The sequence below is a fragment of the Pseudophryne corroboree genome, chromosome 9 (genome assembly GCF_028390025.1).
Source record: "Pseudophryne corroboree isolate aPseCor3 chromosome 9, aPseCor3.hap2, whole genome shotgun sequence".
Classification (NCBI taxonomy): Eukaryota; Metazoa; Chordata; class Amphibia; order Anura; family Myobatrachidae; genus Pseudophryne; species Pseudophryne corroboree.
In genome coordinates this window covers 77,270,045-77,296,648 of record NC_086452.1, presented here as the reverse complement: position 1 = coordinate 77,296,648, position 26,604 = coordinate 77,270,045, and the positions used below count along the sequence as shown (strand labels likewise).

At 46.6% G+C, this 26,604-nt stretch overlaps 3 long non-coding RNA genes across 5 annotated transcripts in view; 2 read left to right on the top strand and 1 right to left on the bottom strand.

Annotated features, from left to right (window-relative positions):
• LOC134957563 (uncharacterized) overlaps nucleotides 1–10,745 on the bottom strand; it is a 34,852-nt gene extending 24,107 nt beyond the window's left edge. The window contains exon 1 of the long non-coding RNA XR_010186663.1: nucleotides 10,424–10,745. This is a non-coding gene — a long non-coding RNA (uncharacterized LOC134957563). The remainder of the gene's footprint in view (nucleotides 1–10,423) is intronic.
• Nucleotides 10,746–10,859: 114 nt separating this feature from the next.
• On the top strand, nucleotides 10,860–21,668 carry LOC134956700 (uncharacterized). 3 transcript variants are annotated; one of them, XR_010186104.1, is made up of 6 exons: nucleotides 10,860–10,943; nucleotides 20,871–20,955; nucleotides 21,044–21,127; nucleotides 21,216–21,299; nucleotides 21,388–21,471; nucleotides 21,560–21,668. It is a non-coding gene; the product is annotated as an uncharacterized LOC134956700 (long non-coding RNA). The 3 variants fall into 3 exon arrangements; XR_010186105.1 differs by lacking the exon at nucleotides 10,860–10,943 and adding an exon at nucleotides 11,995–12,214; XR_010186106.1 differs by lacking the exons at nucleotides 21,216–21,299; nucleotides 21,388–21,471 and having other exon boundaries at nucleotides 21,560–21,664.
• A 36-nt stretch (nucleotides 21,669–21,704) lies between these two features.
• LOC134956699 (uncharacterized) overlaps nucleotides 21,705–26,604 on the top strand; it is a 40,404-nt gene continuing 35,504 nt past the window's right edge. Inside the window, exons 1-4 of the long non-coding RNA XR_010186102.1 lie at nucleotides 21,705–21,813; nucleotides 21,902–21,985; nucleotides 22,224–22,243; nucleotides 23,888–23,909. This is a non-coding gene — a long non-coding RNA (uncharacterized LOC134956699). The remainder of the gene's footprint in view (nucleotides 21,814–21,901; nucleotides 21,986–22,223; nucleotides 22,244–23,887; nucleotides 23,910–26,604) is intronic.

Sequence of the window (26,604 nt, the reverse complement as noted above, 5' to 3'; positions counted from 1 at the left end):
TCTGTTCCTCGGTCTCTGCTTTTGTGGACAGTGGAGCTGCAGGAAACTTTATGGATTTAACATGGGCCAAGGCCTTAGGTATTCCTCAGCTAACCTTGGGTAGGTGTATCACCATGCATGGTTTAGATGGGAGTCCTTTATCCAATGGGGTTATTTCTCTATGTACGCCTCCTGTTTTGCTCTCGGTGGGAGCTCTACATTCGGAAAAGATTGAGTTTTTCCTTACCCATTGTCCAGCAGTTCCTGTGGTTCTGGGTCACCCTTGGCTGGCCTTTCATAATCCCATCATAGATTGGCAGTCTGGGGAGATCCTACAATGGGGTACCATCTGTGATAAAGAATGTATTACGCTTCCTATCCGAGTAGCTGCCGCCAGTTCCGCACATATTCCTGGGGAATACCAAGATTTTGTTGATGTGTTTTCCAAGGGCAATGCGGATATTTTGCCTCCCCATAGGCCTTATGATTGTGCCATTGAGTTAATTCCTGGTGCCACGTTGCCTAAAGGAAGGTTATATGCATTGTCTGGTCCTGAAACTGTGGCCATGAATGAGTATGTGAAAGAAAGCCTTGGAAAAGGGTTTATCAGGCCATCTAAATCCCCTTTAAGTGCAGGTTTTTTCTTCGTAGAGAAGAAGGATGGTTCACTCAGACCCTGTATTGACTTTAGAGCTTTGAATAAAATCTCAGTAAAGAATACTTACCCTCTGCCGCTGATCTCTGTCCTCTTTGATCAGCTACGTTCGGCTGTTATTTTTTCTAAGATTGATCTGAGAGGAGCATATAACCTCATCAGAATCAAGTCAGGGGATGAGTGGAAAACGGCATTTAGTACTCAGTCAGGCCACTATGAGTATCTGGTCATGCCATTCGGCCTATCTAATGCCCCGGCAGTTTTCCAGGATCTCATTAATGATGTGCTCCGTGAGTTTCTGGGAAGATTCGTCGTGGTCTATTTAGACGATATTTTGATATATTCTGACTCCGTAGAACAACATGTCACCCAGGTGCGTCAGGTGCTAAAGAAATTACGTGAAAATCACCTATATGCCAAGCTGGAGAAGTGTGAATTTCATGTCACGGAGGTATCCTTTTTAGGGTACATTATTTCCCCTCGGGGATTCCGTATGGAACCAAAAAAGCTCCAAGCCATCCTTAGTTGGGCGCAACCCACCAATTTAAAAGCAATTCAGCGCTTTTTAGGGTTTGCAAACTACTATAGAAGATTTATTCACTCTTTCTCTGACCTAGTTGCTCCCATTGTGGCACTCACTAAGAAGGGAGCGGATCCTACCAATTGGTCATGTGAAGCTGAGTTATCTTTTCAGGCCTTAAAACAAGCCTTTGTCTCAGCCCCTGTCCTTAGACATCCCAACCCAGAATTACCTTTCATTGTTGAGGTGGATGCCTCGGAAGTTGGAGTAGGGGCTATCCTTTCTCAGAAGGATCCAGATTCCCTTGAGTTACATCCTTGTGCCTTTATGTCCAGGAAATTCTCATCTGCAGAATCCAACTACGATGTTGGTAACCGGGAATTGCTGGCTATTAAATGGGCTTTCGAGGAGTGGAGACATTGGCTTGAAGGAGCGACCCATACCATTTCAGTTTTGACTGATCACAAAAATCTTCAATACATTGAATCGGCTAAACGACTGAATGCCCGACAGGCTCGTTGGGCTTTATTTTTTACTCGTTTCAAATTCATTATCACCTTCAGACCAGGTTCCAAGAATACCAAGGCAGATGCCCTGTCACGCAGTTTCCTTCCGGTTCAAGACAACAGTCCTGTTACTCCCATACTTCCGCCTTCAGTCATTCAGGCAGGTCTCACACAGGATGTTTTTTCCCAATTAAAGCTGCTTCAACATCAAGCTCCGGGAAATACTCCTGCTGGTCGTCTTTTTGTTCCTGAGTTTTTGAGAGCAACTGTTTTGGCGGAATTTCATGATAGCAAAGTTGCAGGGCATCCGGGAATCGCTAAGACTTTGGAATTAGTATCCCGCTCAGTATGGTGGCCTGGTCTTTCCAAAGACATTAAAGAGTTTGTTTTTTCGTGTCAGGTCTGTGCACAGCATAAAGTTCCCCGTTCTTTGCCTATTGGTCAACTTATGCCCTTGAAGGTTCCTCTTAGGCCATGGTCGCATATCTCCATGGATTTTGTGGTGGATCTCCCTCTGTCGGCCGGATGCCGAGTCATATGGGTGGTAGTGGACCGTTTTAGCAAGATGGCCCATTTTATTGCTCTCCCCCGATTGCCATCTGCCCAGGGATTGGCAGTCTTGTTCCTCCGTCATGTTTTCAGACTCCATGGGTTACCCACCGATATTGTTTCTGACAGAGGTCCACAATTCATTGCACAATTTTGGAAGTCTTTTTGTGCTTCGTTAAAGATGAAATTATCATTAACCTCCGGCTATCATCCACAATCCAATGGACAGACTGAGCGAGTTAACCAATCTCTAAAACAATATTTGCGTTTGTACTCGGCCAAACTCCAAAATGACTGGTCTGAGTTTCTTCCATTGGCGGAGTTTGCTTATAACAATGCCTGTCATTCTTCCACCAATGTGTCTCCATTTTTTGCAGTTTTTGGTTTCCACCCCAGAGCTAATTCATTTTTTCAACATTCCTCTGTCTCCTCTCTGGCCCTGACCTCTCATCTTAAACTTATTTGGAAAAAAGTGCACCTGGCTCTCAGAAAAGCAGCTTTCCGGGAAAAAAAAAATTTCTGACAGGCTCCGGCGGCCGTGCACTTTTAAAGTAGGAGACAGGGTGTGGTTGTCGACTCGCAACATCAAACTTCGACAAACCTCAGCCAGATTGGGTCCTAGATTTATTGGACCATTTCTCATTATCAAAAAAGTCAATCCAGTTGCTTTCCGGTTACGTTTACCAAAAACTTTACGGATCGGAAATACCTTCCATTGCTCATTGCTTAAACCATATGTTTCGTCCAGCAGATTTCCTCGTAAAAAATCTCAGGGGAGATCACCAGTTAATGTACAGGGTCAGCAAGAGTTCTTAGTTGAGAAGGTTCTCGATTCCAAGTTGTCCCGGGGTCGGATTTATTTTTTGGTGCATTGGAGAGGTTATGGGCCAGAGGAAAGGTCGTGGGTCCTGGATGAAGACCTTCATGCCCCAAAGCTCAAAAGGGCATTTTTTCGTGAATTTCCTCGGAAACCTGGCTTTAGGGGTTCCTTGACCCCTCCTCAAGGGGGGGGTACTGTTAGGCGCCGGGGTCCGCTCGGCCGTGCGGCCCGGCGCCTAGCAACCAGGGACGCCGTGCGCGTTCAGCCGCCGGCTCCCTGGCAACGCTAAGACGCCGGGCGCACGGAGCCGCTCTGACCTTAGCAACGGGGACGCCACGTTCAGCCGCGTTCCCCGTTGCTGGGTCTATTCTCATTACCCTGATTATGTGCTGGCCGTGCAGCATGCAAGCTGCACGGCATTTCTATTTGATTGTCCTGTCTGGATCTTGATTGGAGGGTGCCTGAATAAAGGCACCCTCAGGACTTCTTACAGACGCCGGTGATAGCTTCCTGTTTGCCTGTGTCTGCTGCAGAGAGTTCCCAGTCCCGGTCTTTTCGGTTGTTCCTGTCCTCAGAGATCCTGTACTCGGAAGTTACCATCTGTTCCTGGAGTCTGACCGAGCACCTTTAACATCTGGTGGTGTTCGTGAGTCGCGGCGCAGCCGTGTGTTGCGGCTTGTCCGCTTCTGTTTATTATTTTGTTTAATTGTGTTCTGGAGCTTTGCGGAGGATTCCGCTTCCACAGATCCACTCTGGTGTCCGGCGGTGCCGGATAGGAGTGTCGGATCAGTGGATCCTTGGTTGTCCTTTTTCCTGGCGGCTAGTCCGCACATACCTTTTGATTTAGTTAGTTAGCTTGTAACCCCTGGCCTGGTTGCTTAGTCAGAGGGCCCCTTGTTATCACCCTGTCTCGGACTTCCCCTTGTCTCCCATTAAGACCTGCGGGGGCATCGGGGTTGGGCAGACATAATCCGCCCTTCGAACGCGGCTGCCATGGGCTCAAGCAACCATAGTCTCGCAGGGGATTTCTGATAACACGGGCGAGACAACGGAGTTAGGGCGCCAGGGGTTACTAGGCTATCCAGCTCCCACAACCAGCTTATTTTCCTGTACTCAGATCCCTGCCATAAGATCTCCTCCGGTCTGGAGTACAGGAATCATAACAGGATCCAGTCCTGAATGCCGAACCTGCGGCCCTCTAGAAGGTGAGCACTGTTTAGCCACCACAGGAGAGATACTCTGGCCCTGGGGGACAGGGTGATCCGCTGATGCAGGTGCAGATGCGACCCGGACTATTTGTCCAATAGGTCCTATTGGAAGGTCCTTGCATGGAATCTGCCATATGGAATGGCTTCGTATGTTGCCACCATCTTTCCCAGAACTTGAGTGCAATGATGTACTGGCACTTGTTTTGGTTTCAACAGGTTCATGACTAGAGTCATGAGTTCCTGCGCTTTTTCCATCGGAAGAAAAACCCTCTTCTGGTCTGTGTCCAGAATCATGCCCAAGAAGGGCAGACGAGTTGTAGGATTCAGCTGCGACTTTGGAATATTGAGAATCCAGCCGTGTCGCTGTAACACATTCAGTGAAAGTGATACGCTGTTCAGCAACTTCTCCCGTGATCTCGCTTTTATGAGGAGATCGTCCAAGTATGGGATAATTGTGACACCCTGCTTGCGTAGGAGCACCATCATTTCCGTCATTACCTTGGTGAAAATTCTCGGGGCCGTGGACAGCCCAAACGGCAACGTCTGAAATTGGTAATGACAATCCTGTACCACAAATCTCAGGTACGCCTAATGAGGAGGATATATGGGAACATGCAGGTATGCATCCTTTATGTCCAGAGATACAAAAAAAATCTCCCCCTTCTAGGCTGGCGATGACCGCCCTGAGCGATTCCATCTTGAACTTGAACCTTTTTAAGTAAAGGTTCAGGGATTTTAAATTTAAAATGGGTCTGACCGAACCGTCCGGATTCGGGACCACAAACAGAGTTGAGTAGTACCCCTGCCCTCTTTGAAGCAGGGGAACCTCTACCACCACTTGTTGAAGACACAATTTGTGAATCGTATGTAACACTATCTCCCTTTCCAGGGGGTGTTTCGGTAGGGCCGATTTGAAAAACCGGCGAGGAGGCACCTCTTCGAATTCCAGCTTGTAACCCTGGGAAACAATTTCTATTGCCCATGGATCCACCTGTGAGTGGACCCAGACGTGGCTGAACAGTCGAAGACGTGCCCCCACAGGAGCGGACTCCCTCAGGGGAGCCCCAGCGTCATGCGGTGGATTTTGCAGAGGCCGGGGAGGACTTCTGTTCCTGGGAACTAGCTGTGTTGTGCAGCTTTTTCCCTCTGCCATTACCTCTGGCAAGAAAGGACGATCCTCGTGCTCTCTTGCTTTTATTGGAACGAAAAGGACTGCATTTGATACTGAGGCGCTTTCTTAGATTGTGAGGGAATATATGGCAAAAAATTTGATTTACCTGCCGTAGCCGTGGAGACAAGGTCCGAGAGTCCCTCTCCAAACAATTCCTCACCCTTGTAAGGCAACAACTCCATATTTCTCTTGGAGTCGGCATCACCAGTCCACTGTCGGGTCCATAAGACACGCCTAGCAGAAATAGACATAGCGTTTATCCTGGAACCCAGTAAACTAATGTCTTTTTGAGCATCCCTCATATACAAGACAGCATCTTTTATATGCCCTAGGGTCAGTAAAATGGTTTCTTTATCAAGAGTCTCAATATCCGTTGATAAGGAATCTGTCCATGCTGCTACAGCACTACAAACCCAGGCCGACGCAATAGCCGGTCTGAGTAACATACCAGAATGTGTGTAAATGGACTTCAAGGTAACCTCCTGCTTGTGGTCAGCAGGATCCTTGAGGGTAGCCGTATCCTGGGATGGAAGCGCTATCTTTTTTGATAAGCGCGTCAATGCCTTGTCCACCCTAGGGGAGGATTCCCACCGTATCCTGTCCTGCGACGGGAAAGGATACGCTGTTAGGATCCTTTTGGGAATCTGCAGTTTTGTGTCTGGAGTTTCCCACGCCTTTTCGCATAAATCGTTCAGCTCATGTGAGGAGGGAAAGAAAACCTCAGGTTTCTTTCCCTTACACATGTGTACCCTCGTGTCAGGGACAGGGGGTTCCTCAGTGATATGCAACACATCTTTTATTGCGATAATCATATATTGAATACATTTAGCCACCCTTGGCTGTAATTTTGTATCATCGTAATCGACACTGGAGTCTGAATCCGTGTCGGTATCTGTGTCAACTATTTGGGATAGTGGGCGCTTCTGAGACCCCTAAGGTCCCGGCGACATAGGGACAGGCATGGGTTGACTCCCTGACTGTGCCCCAGCTTCGGCTTTGTCTAGCCTTTTGTGCAATAAATTAACATTTGCACTTAAAACATTCCACATATCCATCCAGTCCGGCGTCGGCAACCCCGACGGAGACTTAACATTCGTAAACTCCCCCGCCTCCTTAGGTGAGCCCTCAACCTCAGACATGTCGTCACACACGTAACGACACACCACACATACACAGGGAAGCTCTTTTCTGAAGACAGGTTCCCACCAGGCCCTTTGGAGAGACAGAGAGAGAGAGTATGCCAGCACACACCCCAGCGCTATAAGACCCTGGAAAAAACACAGTATGTTTACCCAGTAGCGCTGTTTTGTGTATATGTGCCAATTATGTGCCCCCCCCCCCCCTCTACTTTAAAACCCTCTGTCACCGTGTGTCAAGCAGGGGAGAGTCTGGGGAGCTTCCTCTCAGCGGTGCTGTGGAGAAAAATGGCGCTGGTGAGTGCTGAGGGAGAAGCTCCGCCCCCTCGGTACATGGCGGGGGCTCTTTATATACATGTACAGTGCCCAGCTGTACATGTAGATATATATCTTTGCCATAAGAGAGGTTTATATTGCTGCCCAGGGCGCCCCCCCCCCCCCCTGCTCCCTGCACCCTTACAGTGACCGAAGTGTGTGAGGTGAAGGGGAGCAATGGCGCACAGCTGCAGTGCTGTGCGTTACCTCAGTGAAGATCCAAGTGTCTTCTGCCGCCTCAGATGGTCTTTTCCTCACATACTCACCCGGCTTCTTTCTTCTGGCTCTGCGAGGAGGACGGCGGCGCGGCTCTGGGACGGACGGCGAGGGTGAGACCTGCGTACCGATCCCTCTGGAGCTAATGGTGTCCAGTAGCCTAAGAAACAGAGCCCTGAAACTCAGAGAAGTGGGTCTGTTTCTCTCTCCTCAGTCCCTCGATGCAGGGAGTCTGTTGCCAGCAGGCTCCCTGAAAATAAAAAACCTAACAAAAATGCTTTCTTACAGGAAACTCAGGAGAGCTCCTGAAATGCACCCAGTCTCCAATGGGCACAGTATCAAACTGAGGTCTGGAGGAGGGGCATAGAGGGAGGAGCCAGTGCACACCCAGAGTCAAAGTCTTTCTTAAAGTGCCCGTGTCTCCTGCGGAGCCCGTCTACCCCTATGGTCCTTACGGAGTCCCAACATCCTCTAGGACGTTAGAGAAATATTTATTTCCCACCAGCCCTGCAAGAGATAACTATATTATTCCCATACATTTCGTCTGGAGGATATTGACCCTTATAGACTTCTTGTCATAGTTGCCTACCTGACCCTCTCCATGAGGGAGAAAATGCTCTGTTCCTGGACTTTCCTGGTAATGTATGATTGCCATCACCTGTGGTGAAACACCTTTCTTATCAATTAACTAGCTCACCACAGGTGATGGCAATCATACATTACCAGGAAAGTCCAGGAACAGAGCATTTTCTCCCTCATGGAGAGGGTCAGGTAGGCAAGTATGCTTCATGTGCACCAACGGAATGGCCATAGGGGATAATTCCTAGTTGTTCGCTCGTTGCCGATTTTTGCTATATTGCGATTAGTCGCTTACTGCGCATGCGCAAGGTTCGCAGAGCGCATGCGCGTAGTTATTTTACACAAAAGTTAGGTATTTTACTCACGGCATAACAAGTTTTTTTCATCGTTCTGGTGATCGTAATGTGATTGACAGGAAGTGGGTGTTTCTGGGCGGAAACTGGCCGTTTTCTGGGAGTGTGCGAAAAAATGCTGGCGTTTCTGTGAAAAACGCGAGAGTGTCTGAAGAAACGGGGGAGTGTCTGGGCGAACGCTGGGTGTGTTTGTGACGTCAAACCAGAAACGAAACTGACTGAACTGATCGCAATGGCTGAGTAAGTCTCGAGCTACTCAGAAACTGCTAAGAAATTTCTATTCGCAATTCTGCTAATCTTTCGATCGCAATTCTGCTAAGCTAAGATACACTCCAGAGGGCGGCGGCTTAGCGTGTGCAATGCTACTAAAAGCAGCTAGCGAGCGAACAACTGGGAATGAGGGCCATAGTTCACTGCGCAGCATAGTTGTTATAAGAGAAATACAGTATATGAGAGTAGTTATTTAGAAATTGAGCTAAATATGGTGCAGGTCCCGGGGGAACACTGACACCCAGTGTCGTAACTAGAAATTTTAGCGCTGTGTGCAAGAAATAGCATCAGTGCCCCCCCCCGCCCAAATCAATCACACACTGTTAGTTACGGAAATAAAAAAATAGGGGTGTGGCTTCATGGAGCATCTATTAGTTACATATCACCATACGGTAGCACCCGTTACTCACACTACACCGCACAGTAGGGTCTGTTACTCACATTACTCTGCACGGTAGCGCCCACTAGTCACATTACACCACACGGTGGTGCCCATTAGTCACATTACACCACACGGTGGCGCCCATTAGTCACATTACACCACACGATGGCGCCCATTAGTCACATTACACCACACGATGGCGCCCATTAGTCACATTACACCACACGGTGGCGTCCATTAGTCACATTACATCACACAGTAGCGTCCATTAGTCACATTACGCAGCATGGTAGTGTCCATTAGTCGCAATACACAGTGCGATAGCTTCGGTCAATCACATTACACAGCGCAGTAGCGTCCATCAGTCACATTACACAGCACGGCAGCGTCCGTCGGGCACATTACACAGCACGGCAGCGTCCGTCGGGCACATTACACAGCACGGTAGTGTCAGTTGGTCACATTACACAGCACGGTAGCATCAGTCGGGCACATTACACAGCATGGTAGTGTCCATCAGTCACATTACACAGCATGGCAGCGTCCGATAGTCACAGACATTAGTACTTGTTTATATGTGCAGTTTTTGGAGGGTTTTTTTTTTATTTTTATTTTACACAGTGATTTGTTTTAAAAGTCACTGAGATACAGTTCAGGATGAGCAACCACTAAGGCCAGTCTATCTTAATCTTATTTAGTTTACTTGCCAAAACATGAATACAGGTTGAGTATCCCATATCCAAATATTCCGAAATACGGACTTTTTTGAGTGAGAGTGAAACCTTTGTTTTTTGATGGCTCAATGTACACAAACTTTGTTTAATACACAAAGATATTAAAAATATTGTATTAAATGACCCTCAGGCTGTGTGTATAAGGTGTATATGAAACATAAATGAATTGTGTGAATGTAGACACACTTTGTTTAATACACAAAGTTATAAAAAATATTGGCTAAAATTACCTTCAGGCTGTGTGTATAAGGTGTATATGTAACATAAATGTATTCTGTGCTTAGACTTAGGTCCCATCACCATGATATCTCATTATGGTATGCAATTATTCCAAAATACGGAAAAATCCCATATCCAAAGTACCTCTGGTCCCAAGCATTTTGGATAAGGGATACTCAACCTGTATACACATACTGGTGTACAGTACGTACATGTCATGGAGTCTGCACGAGCATAGAGACTGCAGGAGGGGAGGGAGAGGAGAGAGAAACTTCACTCGTGTGAAGGCAGCAGCAGCAGCCGTAACCCGGAAGTGTGTGCACACACAGTGCTGAGATGAGCAGGAGGAGGGGGGCGGACTGAGCAGAGGGGGAATGATCGTGGGGAGAGAGTCTACATTCACAGACAGCGCGCCGCTGCCTGTTGTGACTGTAATGTAATGTATATTAGCAGCGCTGCCTTCGGCAGGGAAGGTGCCGGGCGCAGCGCTACTAATATTACACTACACTACAGCAGGCAGCGCTGCAGCTGGTGGGGAGCAATCAGTGTGTGCGGATGGTGCGCCCACAGGCCAACTGCGCTGTGTGCAATGCCCGATTCGCACACACCTAGTTACGGCACTGCTGACACCCACACACAGACCAGGACACTGACACAAAAACAGATTGTATATGAACACATTGACACACACACGGTATAGGGACCAGATGCACACTGACACACACACACTGTATAGGGACCAGATGCACACTGACACACACACACACACACACACGTTGTAGAGGGGGAGCTGTCTGGCAGAGAAACATACCTCGTAAATCTCCTCTCTCTGTCACAGGTCGGCTCCAGTTCCCCCTCCTTCAGAGTCCACACTGCTGCACTGTGTCCTAGGGATGGACATCGATGGTCGATGTTTCCGAACCATCGATGTTTTCCTTTCGATGGTAGTGTTTTAAGCATTAAATGGTGGCCTCCCGATGTTTTTCACCATCGAATGATAGTCATTCGATGGTGTTCCGATGGTGTCTTGTTTTTTCTATTTCCTAATAACTATGCCTCCCCTTGCTGCTCCTAAGTTCATCCAGAGGCTGTCTGACACTCTCTCTGCTTCATATGAGCCTGCTCAGCCAGTCCTCTCACCCCCTCCCCTCTCTAGGCTGCTGCTAGGCAACAGGGAACACTGCTAGCTGTGATTGGCTCTCACTGACTCAGAGAGCCAATCAGAGCACAGACCTCACCCTGCAGCAGCAGCAAAAGCCACAGACACACGGAGCTCAGGAGGATTCAGAGGAGGAGACAGAGTGACGTCACTGAACTTTATATCAGCTCAGGCAAGCAATAATAATAATAATAATAATAATAATAATAATAATAAGTAGTACACAATACAACTAGCAACATACAGTTGTGAATGTCAGATACAACAACACTAATTAATAAACTGCATAAAGGTGCATACACACTGGGCTTTTTTGCCCAGCGATGATCGCTGACATAGTTGGGCTGAAAAGCGCTTAGTGCATACACACTGAGCGCTTTTCCCCCCTGCCCAGCGATGTCAGCGGTGGTGATCAGCTTTCCATAGCAGGACGTTATGGAAAGCCTCTCACCCCACCGTTCATCTACTGGTAATACCAGTAGATGAACGGCGGCTGCCAGCGATGAAGCGGGAGCGCGCATCAGCACTCACCGCTTGTGCAAACACACTGGGCGGCTTTGAGCTGAAAGTAGGGTTGGTTCTATATCGGAGGGGCTGAAGGGACCTTGTGACGTATTGAGGGGAGGAGCTAAGTCACCAGGGGGAGGAGCTACGGGCGAACAGGGTACCCGAAAAGTACCCTCGCGGGCTCGCTTCGCTCGCCACGCTTCGGGCACGGTGGCTCGCTCCGCTCCGCTTCGCTCACCACCTAATTACTAAAGGTAATAGTTGGTGGCGTGGATAGTAGCGGAACTATCCCGCTGGCCTAGCTCCTCCCCCTTGCGTTGTAACTCCTCCCCCTTACAGAAAAGGTCCCTTAGCCCACTTGATTCTAGCATCTACCCTGAAAGTAGCTCAACACACCAAAAGTGACCTGCTCTCAGCTCAACATCATCCAGTGTGTATGGGCCTTTAGTATTACCACCACACCCAGGCAGTGACTACCATATCATCAGCATAGATGATGTAGTGGTTAGCATTACTGCCTCACAGCACTGAGGTCATGCGTGGGTTTCCTCCGGGTACTCCGGTTTCCTCCCACAATCCAAAAATATACTGGTAGGTTAATTGTCTCCCAGCAAAAATAACCCTAGCGTGCATGTGTGTGTACATGTAAACTCCACTGGGGCAGGGACTGATGTGAATGGCCAAGTATTCTCTGTAAAGCGCTGCAGAATATGTGTGCGATATATAAATAACTGGTAATAATAATAATAATCATCATCATCATTTTCTGTCTGTTTCTGTGAATATACAGTGAGAAAGAATATATACAGTCCCGGGGTACCAGTGGAATGAAACAAGCTAACGGTTTTTATATATAGTGAACTATTTTTTTGTTTATAATGGCTCCGCCAAAAAGTAACCTTTGGAAGTATTTTGATAAACATCCTGACAAATCAGGTACTTGTCGTTTTTGTGGGAAAAAAATAAAAACTAGTGGCAACACTTCCAATTTAAAGTGCCATCTTGAAAGTAAGCATCCCCATGTGCTGCCACAGAGTCGGACGCCTGTTCCTGGCTCATCTCCTGGCAAAATCAGACTTGTTAGTTGCACTAGCACCAGCACCACTGTCACGGCCCCACTCTTAGGGAGTTCAACACCAATCTGCCTCTCAGATGACGAAGCTTCTACAAGTGTAACAGAACAGGCACAGCCAGTAGTAGTACCATCATCATCACACTCCGCACAGCAGCCAGAGACACGTCAACAAAATCAGATGCCACCTCAAAATCCAATAATGCACGCCTTTAAAAAAGTAGCGTCATTTAAGCTAGGTGGTGATGACAACAGAAAACTGACGCAGTCAATTATATACATGGTGCATGCACACTGAGAGATATGTACGCTATCTCGTTCATTAATGAATGAGATCGTTCATATCTTTCAGTGTAATCACTAAGTGTGTAGGGCCCATAAGTTTGAGAACCTATGGCATAGAAGAGAGGAGGTTGAGTGCAGGATAGTTGGGAGGAAGAGTGAAAATTTGCATGCGAGGACTTTTGGTAAGTACATCTAAAGGGGGGTACTCCCGGAGCGATCGCTGTTTAAAATCTAAGCAATCTGACTAGATTGCTTAGAAATTAAGCACAGATCTCTCAATGTGTATGACCCCCAGCGATAGCGATGTGCGGCGCTATCGCCGACTCTAGATTTGGCATGCATGCCAAATCTAGTGATCACTCATTTCAGCGCTGGGTGAAATAGGTGCCCCCCTCGCTCAGCACACATCACGCTGTGTGCTGAGTGGGGGGAGAGGTGTGCTGAGCGGTCTGTGCTAGATCGTTCAGCACACATCTCCCCTGTGTGTACGGGGCTTAAACACGTGTACATCTCCAATACTGTTGTCAATGTGTGTGTCCACATCACCCCAGCTATACACCACCACTGATCAGGGGGCATCATTTAGGAGGGATATGGACAAAGTCCTTGCTTATGTTTTTGGACTGTGGGAAGAACCAAGAGAAAACACAAAAAAACATGGAAAGAACATACAAACCCCACACCATAATCATCGGAATTGGTCCCATGTGAGACAGCAGAGCAAAACGTGCACTGAGCCAGTTGCCATCCACATTATTGTGAATAGGTACTGAGTCTGAACCTTATGTACCAAACTCCAAAAAGGGTCCCAGGTTACCGCCATCTGGCTTTGATGGTGAGAGTCGCTGCAGCAGCACCCTTTCTATATATTACTTCATCATTGGGCATTGTTTGTGTATATTATATATGTATATTATACACACAATGTCCATTGATAAAGTAATATGTTGCTAAGTGTCTGGTCCTGCCCACGATCACAATTCCCACCTTGCCAATGGAAATGCAGGCTTTTGCGCATGCACTAGTCATATCAATAGTTTTCACCATTGAATACTTTTGATGCGATGGTTAGTAACCATCGCATCGAAAGATTCAATGGTGGAGCATTGCCATCATATGATGGTTTGCTTTCGATGTCCATCCCTACTGTGTCCCTCCCCCTGTTCCCAGGCATGGGGGAGGGCTGTGTGCACTGCTCAGGGCTGCCGGAGACTGCTGTGAACGTTCCCCTGTCAGAGGAGACTGCAGTGCTGCAGCGTGAGTAACAGTGACTTATTCACAGTCACTGACTGCAGCCAGCATGCCCTCATCAGTCCCACGCGCAAGGGTTCAAACCTGCCAGCCGCTGCCAGACTCTCCGTCCTCTCTCCCTCTCCTCCCTCGATGCGTGATCGCGCACGGTTCCCTCATATAATTTTGGCTGCGGAAACAGCCTCCCTAGCGCCCCCTCGTTCCAGCACCCAGGGCGCGTGACCCCCTAGCCCCCCCCCCTAGTTACGGCTCTGCTTGTTGTACACATGTTATGTATTTGGTTGCTATAGGCAACAGCACATATAGCAAAGCTTTGTTTGGAAAAGCAAACAGCAATTGTGTGGCAATATGCACTTACCATCTACGAACTTCCTGTGGGTTCCGGACAATTGGGCCGACTTCATTTATGCGATCCGTAATGTCTCGGCAGATGCGGTCTTTTGCCGCAGCACCCATGTTTTTATTGCCTCTATGTATTTTTTCCATGGCTTGTGGGACCAGAATTCACAGCTCCCTCTTTGTAAATGGGGCTGGCACCTTTTCTTTTTGTTTGTAGCATGTGAGCCCTCGTCCTGTACCTGATCACCATCTTCCTCTTCACTTGGTGGGTGGCTGGTTTGGGTTTGTGTCTGTAGCCCCGAATCTACCTCAGTTTCACCAGCATCTGTCTCTGGCTGGGGACTCACAGCAACCTCCTGTGTGTGTTGTTGGCCAGAAGATGGGGGTGGTGCAGTACTGGTTCCTGCAACTTCACCATCACCACTGGCAGGTGTTTTCAACTGCTGCTGTTGTTGCTGGCGCAGCACCATCTTCCTCTCTGTTATTGCGACCATCTGCTGCTGCAACAAAGCTATCTCCACATCTATTTCCTGAAGAGTCGCCATATTGGTGATGGCATGTGCGTTGGCAAGGCTGTCTAGTGTTTTATAGCTGCGTGTGTATGTTTGTGTGGGAAATTCCACAGGTGCTGCATACACTAAGTTTTCCAGTAACTGGAGTACTGGCTATTTAAAGAGTCTGCATGCGGCCTGTGTTTGTTGGTGTATGGCAGAGAGCAGGAGAGACGTCTGTGGGAGAAGTGATATAGTAATTTGTGTAAGTTTTTATTAGAGATGAGCGGGTTCGGTTCGTCGAGATCTGAACCCCCCGAACTTCACCTATTTTACACGGGTCCGAGGCAGCCTCGGATCTTCCCGCCTTGCTCGGTTAACCCGAACGCGGCCGAACGTCATCATCATCCCGCTGTCGGATTCTCGCGAAATTCGTATTTTATATAAAGAGCCGCGCATCGCCGCCATTTTCACTCGTGCATTGGAGACTGAACGGAGAGGACATGGCTACGTTCTCTGCCTGAAAAGCTCCATATCTGTGCTCAGTGTGCTGCAAATATCTGTGCTCAGTGTGCTGCAAATATTTACGTTCTCTGCCTGAAAAGCTCCATATCTGTGCTCAGTGTGCTGCAAATATCTGTGCTCAGTGTGCTGCATTTTGGTGACCAACCGTATATAGTTGTACAGTACAGTAGGCCATTGCTGTTTCTTGCAGCTCTGTGTCACTGCAAGTATCCATTCCATATCTGTGCTGCATTTTTGTGAGCAGTATATATAGTAGTACAGTGCAGCATTTTGGTGACCAACAGTATATAGTTTTACAGTACAGTAGGCCATTGCTGTATCTTGCAGCTCTGTGTCACTGCAAGTATCCATTCCATATCTGTGCTGCATTTTTGTGAGCAGTATATATAGTAGTACAGTGCAGCATTTTGTTGACCAACAGTATATATTGTTGTACAGTACAGTAGGCCATTGCTATTGATATAATAATATTACTGGCATATAATTCCACACATTAAAAAATGGAGAACAAAAATGTGGAGGGTGAAATAGGGAAAGATCAAGATCCACTTCCACCTAGTGCTGAAGCTGCTGCCACTAGTCATGGCCGAGACGATTCAATGTCATCAACGTCGTCTGCCAAGGCCGATGCCCAATGTCATAGTAGAAAGCATGTAAAGTTAAAAAAACTAATGTTCAGTAAAATGACCCAAAAATCTAAATTAAAAGCGTCTGAGGAGAAGCGTAAACCTGCCAATATGCCATTTACGACACGGCGTGGCAAGGAATGGCTGAGGCCCTGGCCTATGTTCATGGCTAGTGGTTCAGCTTCACATGAGGATGGAAGCACTCATCCTCCCGCTAGAAAACTGAAAAGATTTAAGATGGCAAAAGCACAGCAAAGAACTGTGCGTTCTTCTAAATCACAAATCCCCAAGGAGAGTCCAATTGTGTCGGTTGCGATGCCTGACCTTCCCAACACTGGATGGGAAGAGGTGGCTCCTTCCACCATTTACACGCCCACTGGAAGTGCTGGAAGGAGCACCCACAGTCCAGTTCCTGATAGTCAAATTGAAGATGTCACTGTTGAAGTACACCAGGATGAGGATATGGGTGTTGCTGGCGCTGAGGAGGAAATTGACAAGGAGGATTCTGATGGTGAGGTGGTTTGTTTAAGTCAGGCACCCGGGGAGACACCTGTTGTCCGTGGGATGAATAAGGCCATTGACATGCCTGGTCAAAATACCAAAAAAATCACCTCTTTGGTGTGGAATTATTTCAACAGAAATGCGGACAACTGGTGTCAAGCCGTGTGTTGCCTTTGTCAAGCTGTAATAAGTAGGGGTAAGGACATTAACCACCTAGGAACATCCTCCCTTATACGTCACCTGGAGCGCATTCATCAGAAGTCATTGACAAGTTTAAAAACTTTGGGTGACAGCGGAAGCAGTCCACTGACAACTAAATCCCTTCTTCCTCTTGTACCCAAGCTCCCAGTGCAAACCACACCACCAACTCCCTCAGTGTCAAATTCCTCCTTAGACAGGAATGCCAATAGTCCTGCAGGCCATGTCACTGGCAAGTCTGACGAGTCCTCTCCTGACTGAGATTCCTCCAATGGATCCTTGAGTGTAATGCCTACTGCTGCTGGCGCTGCTGTTGTTGCTGCTGGGAGTCGATCATCATCCCAGAGGGGAAGTCGGAAGACCACTTGTACTACTTCCAGTAAGCAATTGACTGTGCAAAGCGGATAACTCAGGCCTTGGCAGCTGTGTTGGTGTTAGACGTGAGTCCGGTATCCAGCATTATTTCACAGGGACTTAGAGAATTTCTTGAGGTAGTGTGTCCCCGTTACCAAATACCAGGGTTACTAGGTTCCACATCTCTAGGCAGGCGATACCAAGAATGTACACAGACATCAGAAAAAGACTCACCAGTGTCCTAAAAAATGCAGTTGTACCTAATGTCCACTTAACCACGGACATGTGGACAAGTGGAGCAGGGCAGACTCAGGACTATATGACTGTGACAGCCCACTGGGTAGATGTATTGCCTCCTGCAGCAAGAACAGCAGCAGCGGCTTAAGTAGCAGCATCTCGCAAACGCCAACTCGTTCCTAGGCAGGCTACGCTTTGTATCACCGCTTTCCAGAAGAGGCACACAGCTGACAACCTCTTATGGAAACTGAGGAACATCATTGCAGATTGGCTTACCCCAATTGGATTCTCCTGGGGATTTGTGGCATCGGATAACGCCACCAATATTGTGCGTGCATTACATGTGGCAAATTCCAGCACGTCCCATGTTTTGCACATACATTGAATTTGGTGGTGCAGAATTTTTTTTAAAAACGACAGGGGAGTGCAAGAGATGCTGTCGGTGGCCCGAAGAATTGCCGGCCATTTTCGGCATTCAGCCACCGCGTGCCGAAGACTGGAGCACCAGCAAACACTCCTGAACTTGCCCCGCCATCATCTGAAGCAAGAGGTGGTAACGAGGTGGAATTCAACCCTCTATATGTTTCAGAGGATGGAGGAGCAGCAAAAGGCCATTCAAGCCTATACATCTGCCTACTGTCATGTCTAGCAAAGTTTGAGGATCCGGCAGCTGAGATTTGCCCGAGGAGGTAGCAGGCTGTGGATGAACAAGATGAGGGGGTTGGATATAGTTCCTTCGCATGGGACACAGAGCAATGAAGAATGTAGGCGGGGTTTGAGAGTCAATAGAAAGTATTTATTATGTACAGGGCTGAGGTAGAGAACTGAGGCTGGAGCACGATGGTTAAGGAACTTAATTGCGGATAAAGAACTGCGGGTTGTGGCTTGAAAGACGAGGTTGTGATTAATGAACTGCGGAACTGTGGATAGTGGTTAAAGACATGGCTGGAGGCGAAGAACTGTGGACTGTGGTTTGAAAGACGAGACTGTAGATGATGAACTGTGGAACTGTGGATGGTGGTTGAAGACGTGGCTGGAGACAAGGACTGTGGACTGTGGTTTGGAAAACGAAGCTGAAGATAATAATCTGCAGGATGTGGTCGGTGGTACAAAGGCGTGGCTGGTGAAGGAGATCTGTGGAGTGTGGCTTGAAAGACGAGGCAGAAGACCCGGGGCTGACTGTGACCGAGTTTTCCAGGAGCGCTTCCACAGGCAGTAGCAGGCTAGAAACGTCAGGGCTGCAGCAGCAACAGAGAACCGACCAAGCAGGATCAGGAGGAACCAGAATACAGCAGGAATCCTGGGAGCACAGGCTAAAGCACCTACAACAGGGTTGTAACTCTAAGCACTGGCGTCCCTGTCCTAAACCAGACCCCTTTTATAGGGAGAGGTTCCCCTGGATTGGCTGGAAGAAACAGGAAACAGGAACTATCCTTAAAATTTGGTCTCCAACATGGCGGCACCCAGTAATGCAGACCTTTTTGCAAAGCCACATTGCTCACTGCCCCTGGTCTCCTAGCAACAGCTCAGCAATAGCGACCCACTGTAGCGGCGTCCCGCCGCCACGAGCGGACCCCATCACCACCGCTACTGCTGCCCACGGATCCGGCGCAGCAGCCCACCTCCGCCGCTGCCCGCACATCGCCAAGGAAGCCAGCCCCGCGGCCGCAGCGTACCGGAAAGACTCCGGACGATGACACCTACGATATAGGCAAAGGAGGGGGAATGCACCTGACTCAAGCGCAGTGGAGAATGATTTCAACGTTGTGCAAGGTTCTGCAACCCTTTGAAGTTGCCACACGTGAAGTCAGTTCAAACACTGCCAGCCTGAGTCAGGTCATTCCCCTCATCAGGCTTTTGCAGAAGCAGCTGGAGAGATTGAAGGAGGAGCTAAAACGGAGCGATTCCGCAAGGCATGTGGGACTTGTGGATGGAGCCCTTAATTCGCTTAACCAGGATTCACAGGTGGTCAATCTGTGGAAATCAGAGCACTACATTTTGGCCACCGTGCTCGATCCTAGGTTTAAAGCCTACGTTGTATCTCTCTTTCCGGCAGACATAAGTCTGCAGAGGTTCAAAGACCTGCTGGTGAGACACTTGTAAACTCAAGCGGAACGTGACCCGTCAACAGCACCTCCTTCACATTCTCCCACAACTGGGGCTGCGAGGAAAAGGCTAAGAATTCCGAGCCCACCCGCTGGCGGTGATGCAGGGCAGTCTGGAGCGAGTGCTCACATCTGGTCCGTACTGAAGGACCTGTCAACGATTGCTGACATGTCGTCTACTGTCACTGCATATGATTCTGTCACCATTGAAAGAATGGTGGAGGATTATATGAGTGACAGCATCCAAGTAGGCATGTCAGACAGTCCGTACGTATACTGGCAGGAAAAAGGCAATTTGGAGGCCCTTGCACAAACTGGCTTTATTTTACCTAAGTTGCCCCCCCCCCTCCAGTGTGTACTCCGAAAGACTGTTTAGTGCAGCCGGTCACCTTGTCACCAATCGGCGTATGAGGTTACTTCCACAAAATGTGGAGAGGATGATGTTCATCAAAATGAATTATAATCAATTCCTCCGTGGAGACATTCACCATCAATTGCCTCCAGAAAGTACACAGGGACCTGAGATGGTGGATTCCAGTGGGCACGAATTAATACTCTGTGAGGAGGGGGATGTACACAGTGAAAGGGGTGAGGAATCGGATGATGAGGAGGAGGTGGACATCCTGCCTCTGTAGAGCCAGTTTGTGCAAGGAGAGATTGATTGCTTCTTTTTTGGTGGGGGCACAAAACCAACCAGTCATTTTAGCCACAGTCGTGTGGCAGACCCTGTCGCTGAAATTATGGGGTTGTTAAAGTGTGTATGTCCTGTTTATACAACATAAGGGTGGGTGGGAGGGCCCAAGGACAATTCCATCTTGCACCTCTTTTTTTTTTTTTTTTATCTTTGCATCATGTGCTGTTTGGGGACTATTTTTTTAAGTGCTATCCTGTCTGACACTGCAGTGCCACTCCTAGATGGGCCAGGTGTTTGTGCCGCCCACTTGGGTCACTTAGCTTAGTCATCCAGCGACCTTGGTGCAAATTTTAGTACTAAAAATAATAGTGTGAGGTGTTCAGAATAGACTGGAAATGAGTGGAAATTATGGTTATTGAGGTTAATAATACTATAGGATCAAAATTACCCCCAAATTCTATGATTTAAGCTGTTTTTGAGGGGTTTTTGAAAAAAACACCCGAATCCAAAATACACCCGAATCCGACAAAAAAATTTCGGGGAGTTTTTGCCAAAACGCGTCCGAATCCAAAACACGGCCGTGGAACCGAATCCAAAAACAAAAACAAAACCCAAAAAATTTCCAGTGCACATGTCTAGTTTTTAAGGTCTATAATGCTAACAATTGTGCGTTCTCTATATTGCTATTTTGTTAAATAAAATATAGTGTACGCTGTGCATTTTTTATTTTAATTTTTATAAAGGTATTTTTATTTTTATCTAAACAAAATAGAGTATTTAGGGGGAACAATGCTGCTACATTTATGCTATTTGTTTTTATTTGTAATATCATCTTTGGTCAAGTATATATCTGTAGATATATAGTTCTACAAATTACTGCTTAACATGTAATTTGCAGTGTTTGTGTTCTAGGGGTTACAGTGTGTTTGTTAAGTTTTTTTTATAAACTTTTTTTTATTTTAATTCTTTTGTAGGTTGTGATCTTGATTTTTTGTTTTTTTTACTGCCAAAGTAGGCTATTTTCTTTTCTACCCTATTGAGAACCTATTTTCTAAACTGGTAAGTAGCCTGGCCAATGCAGAGCTGGTGGTGGTTGGGTTACAGTGTGTTTGGCCATATTCTCATAGTATTTTCCTTTATTTTGTAGGTTGCTTCTTTTGTGTTTTTTTCCTTTTGTACCAAAGTAGACTATTTTCTTTACTACCCTATTGAGGACCTATTTTCTAAGCTGGTAAGTAGCCTGGCCAATGCAGGGCTGGTGGTGGAGGGGTTACAGTGTGTTTGGCCATATTCTCACAGTATTTTCCTTTATTTTGTAGGTTACTTCTTTTGTGTTTTTTTCCTTTTGTGCCAAAGTAGACTATTTTCTTTACTATCCTATTGAGGACCTATTTTCTAAGCTAGTAGGTAGCCTGGCCAATGCAGGCCTGGTGGTGGAGGGGTTACAGTGTGTTTGGCCATATTCTCACAGTATTTTCCTTTATTTTGTAGGTTACTTCTTTTGTGTTTTTTTCCTTTTGTGCCAAAGTAGACTATTTTCTTTACTATCCTAGTAAGGACCTATTTTCTAAGCTAGTAAGTAGCCTGGCCAATGCAGGGCTGGTGGTGGATGGGTTACAGTGTGTTTGGCCATATTCTCATAGTATTTTCCTTTATTTTGTAGGTTGCTTTTTTTGTGTTTTTTCCTTTTGTGCCAAAGTAGACTATTTTCTTTACTATCCTATTGAGGACCTATTTTCTAAGCTAGTAGGTAGCCTGGCCAATGCAGGCCTGGTGGTGGAGGGGTTACAGTGTGTTTGGCCATATTCTCATAGTATTTTCCTTTATTTTGTAGGTTGCTTTTTTTGTGTTTTTTCCTTTTGTGCCAAAGTAGACTATTTTCTTTACTACCCTATTGAGGACCTATTTTCTAAGCTGGTAAGTAGCCTGGCCAATGCAGGGCTGGTGGTGGTTGGGTTACAGTGTGTTTGGCCATATTCTCATAGTATTTTCTTTTATTTTGTAGGTTGCTACTTTTGTGTTTTTTTCCTTTTGTGCCAAAGTAGGTTATTTTCTTTACTACCCTATTGAGGACCTATTCTTTTAGCTGGTAAGTTGCATGGCCTTTGCAGTGCTTGTGCGTTTTATTAATTTAAATTAGTAGTAGTCAATACTTTTGTGCTTAACCATATAATTGTTAGGTTGTCAAACTAGTAGTTATGGGATATTTGTGCCTGTGTGTCACAAAATTTTCTTCTTCTTTTTTTATAAACAGTATTGGGTGTACTTAGTGAATGCTTTATCATCTCAATTTCTCTTTGTGTTTGTTCCTGGATTTCCACATGTAGATATGGAATACGCTCCTGAAGTAAGTTTTTGGACTGCCATACCCAGAGATTGCTATGTTGCAATGTGTGTGGTAAAATGTTTGTGTGTTTCATTTTTTCTTCACTTACTTTTAAGATGCATGTAGCCAGATATCTCGCTGCGGAAGCCCTCCAACCCCAACCTGCCCCTCATCCTCCAAGGCAACGGAGGCGTGCAAGGCCACCTATTTACCAAACCCATGTCACCCTTTTTGGGATGCCAGATGATGTGGTTTTGCGGCATTACAGGCTGCCCCCTCGTATCATCCTAGAAACTCTCTCCATAATAGAGAGTGATCTAGAACAATCAATTCGGTATCCTACAGCAATACCAGCATTGACACAATTTCTTGCTGTGTTACATTTCTTGGCCACTGGTTCCTACCAGCATGTAGTGGGTGATCTGGTAGGAATGTCGCAGGGCAAATTTTCCAAAGTCCTGCGACGAGTCCTGAATGCATTCCTTAGCAGAGTGAAGCAGTTCATCTCAACGCCTTTGGATGCTGGTGTCCTGGCTGTGGTGAAGCGGCAATTTCAGGAAGGGGGTAGTCGCTTCCCACACGTTATTGGGGTTGTGGATGGGACACATGTAGCGATTGTTGCACCAAAACATAATGAGGAAATATATAGGGACAGGAAACTGTTTCATTCTCTGAATGTCATGGTTGTTTGTGGCCCATCCCTCCAGATCCTGTCCCTGAATGCTCAGTTCCCTGGAAGTGCGCATGATGCACATGTCATTTGGCAATCAGGGATCTGGCAAAGATTAAGAATGATGGAAGGACAAGACATGTGGCTATTGGATGAGGGTTTTTTTTATACAGGAGATCGTGGATATCCTTGCACCCCCAGGCTCATGACTCCTTACAGCAAACCCAGGCCAGGGCCACAGTCGGAGTTTAATTCTGCGCTTACTGCCACTAGACAGCTGGTGGAGCGCACGATTGTTGTTCTTAAAGGGCGCTTCCGTGTGCTCCACCGCACTGGTGGCGACATCATGTATTCACCGGAAATGTGAGTAAAATAGTGGTCCTGTGTGCCATCCTGCATAATATTGCTGTAAGGAGTCACCTGGAGCTTCCAGAATCTGAGGAATTGCCAAGTGAGGATGAGGAGCCAGGGGTTGGGTGGAGATTCTGTGGCGGGACGGATTCACAGTGAGGGCATGCATTAAGGACAAGAATCGTGCAGGAGTATTTCAGATATGCTTATGGTATGATACCACTATAGATAACATTCTGCATATATTGTGTTAACTGTGTTTACGGGTAGCTTAGAGGTGAGACAATTCCTAATTCAAATTGACGATCATTTCAGTAACATGTTTTTTATTAAAGTGTGTGGTTTGTGTGTTTTGAGTAGTTTCCTAAGTGTCTGTGAAGATGAATTGTCTGTAATTTTACCACTAACATCTGTATTTAGATGGGCATTTACAGATCCTTGTGATTTGTGTTACATTAGGCTTGGTTATATGAATTCTGGTCACTAAACTATACTTTTTTTGGTTTGTGAGTATTTTTTAATGTAAATTTTGGCACCACCCTTCTCAACTTGTTTTTTTTTTCTCCACCATTTTATCTGCTATGTTTACAATCAAAATCCAAAACCATCTGACCACCAAAACTCAACATTGTGACTTTGTGTAGCTGATTGGTCCAGCCAAATGTGGTGAGTTAAGTGTCTCACTCTATCTCTGTTTCTCGCATTATCTCTTTCTCTATGTGTGTGTGTGTGGGTGTGGGTGTGTGTGTGTGTGTGTGTGTGTGTGTGTGTGTGTGTGTGTGTGTGTGTGTGTGTGTCTAGATATACTATATATAGTGAGATATATATAGAGAGAGAGAGAGAGATAGAGAGAGAGGACAGATGGGAATATTCGCTTATGCGACCTCAAAGGAGCACATGAAAGAATGTTCAAAAAATGATGCTGTACACATATTAATAAAGTTGATCAATAAAGATGACACCATAACATTTGGACCAATGAAATGTTAGCACACACTATAAATATATGCCCATGTAAGGAAAACGCCATAGGCACCATGCGAGCATCCGCCTTCACACACAGGGAGTTGCGGGTGTTCACCGCGGTCATGGACCGCTGCGTAGGCCGCGCGGGACCATACGTCCCAAATAGGGTGAAGCGTGCGGCCTACGCGGAGGTACGCTACATCCTGCAGGCGAGGGTCCATCATGCAATTAGAGCGGCGGAGGTTCGACCTCCGCCGCCGGCAGCCTGGGTTGCTGGCGCGGCTGCGCCCGCAAATCTGACGTCGTCAGTGAAACGCATTTAAATGTGTGTTTGCATGAGTGAGATTAAGTGAGATGATTAGCATTCCATCTTAATAAAGTTGGTAAAACATGACAGTGCCGTAACTAGACATATTAACACTGTGTGCAAGAAACAGCATTGGCGCCCCCCCAATATTAAAAATAGGGCCAGTGCGCGTCGTAGGTGTACGCCAAAAATATAGGGGTGGCTTCATGGGGAAGGGACGTGACCAAAAAATAATACCAATTCATATTACGTTACACCAGAGCCGGCCTTAGGTATAGGCAAACTAGGCAATTGCCTAGGGCATCTGGTATGCCTAGGGGCACAAGCAGCTTCTGCTGATTAAAATGATATGTGGCATGCCTATATTCTGTGTGTAGCATTTTGTATGCAGATACAGCTACAGATGCACACAGAATAGGCATGCCACATATCATTTTAATCAGCAGAAACTGCTTGTGCATCCTAGCCACATAGAAATTCAAATAAGATGCATTTTCATTAAAAAATGTGCACCCGACGTTAGCAGAGCTGCCAGTTGACTCACGCACGGAACTATATGTGTCATTATGTGTATAAGGGCATTAGTAATGTGTAACATATGTGTAAGGGGCACTATGTGTGTCATTAAGTGTATAAGGGAACTAATAATGTGTGGCATATGTGTAAGGCACATTATGGGGGAGATTCAATTCTTTTCACCCCTTTTCACACCCATTCTGTTTCTGCCCTCAGGGGCGTAGTATCATTATTTCAGCTTGCTACCTCCGGAGTAGGGAGGCACCCAACCCTTTACACAGCTAAACCTGATCACTATGGGCGCAATATGCACAATAATGAAGATCATTTTAGAAGGAAATTGGGCGTGATATGTCATTTGAATCTCACCCAAAGTGTGTCATTATGGGCATTAACAATATGCGGCATGTGTGTAAGGGAAATTATGTGCATAAGGGCATTTATAAGGGTTGGCATAATGTGTAAGGCGCATTATGTTTATAAGGACATTAATAATGTGTGTCATATGTGTAAGGGGCATTACTGTGTGGTATTATGTGTATAAATGTATTACCAATGTGTAGCATTATGTGTATAAGGTGCTCTACTGTGTGGCGTAACGTATAGAAAGGGCACTACTGTGTGGTCTAATGTGAATAAGGCGCAATATGGTTTGGGGTAATGAGAATAAAGAGCAATATGGTGTGGTGTAATGTGAATAAGGAGCAATTCAGTATGATGTTATGTGAATGAGGGGCACTACTGTGAGGAGTAACGTATATAAGGTAAAGTGTTACTACTGTGTGATGTAATGTGAATAAGGGACACTATCGCATTATAAATTGTGAATAAAGTTGAACTACTGTGAGGCATAAGTTGAATTGGAGGTACTATTGTGTGGCCATGCCCCTTGCCAGCAAACACACATACCTTTTTGGGTTGTGCGCCGAATGTGCACACTGTTCTTATATAAATTACAGGGGGTAGAAAAACAAAAAAAAGGTCTGCTATGGGTGGGGGGTGATGGTGCTGGGAAAGGGGTGCAGGATCAGAGGCGGAACTAGCGGTGGTACTAGGGGGCACCAGCCAAAATCTTGCCTAGGGCATCATATTAGTTAGGGCCGGCTCTGCGTTACACAGTAGTCTCCATTATTCAAATTACGCCAAACAGTAGTGCCACTTACACACATTACACCAGGTAGAACCTCTGTTACACATTACAGCAGGTAGAAACCCCTCTGACACAGTACGACAGGTGGAGCTCCTTTTGTCACATTACGGCAGGTAGAATCCCCCCGTCTGGCCCCTAATAAAGAGGAAGGCCGGTGAATTACATGAATGATATGCCGTCGTCTTTGACGGGTCTATACATATATATCTCCAATGGCGGAATACAAACGTAACTCACAAGGCATAAGGTATAATGCAATAAAAAACTGGTATATTTGCAGGTCTGCAGGTCAATGTGAACGAAGAGAAAATAGGGAGCGCAAACAGAACAACTAATAAGATTTTACTTACCGATAAATCTATTTCTCGTAGTCCGTAGTGGATGCTGGGACTCCGTAAGGACCATGGGGAATAGCGGCTCCG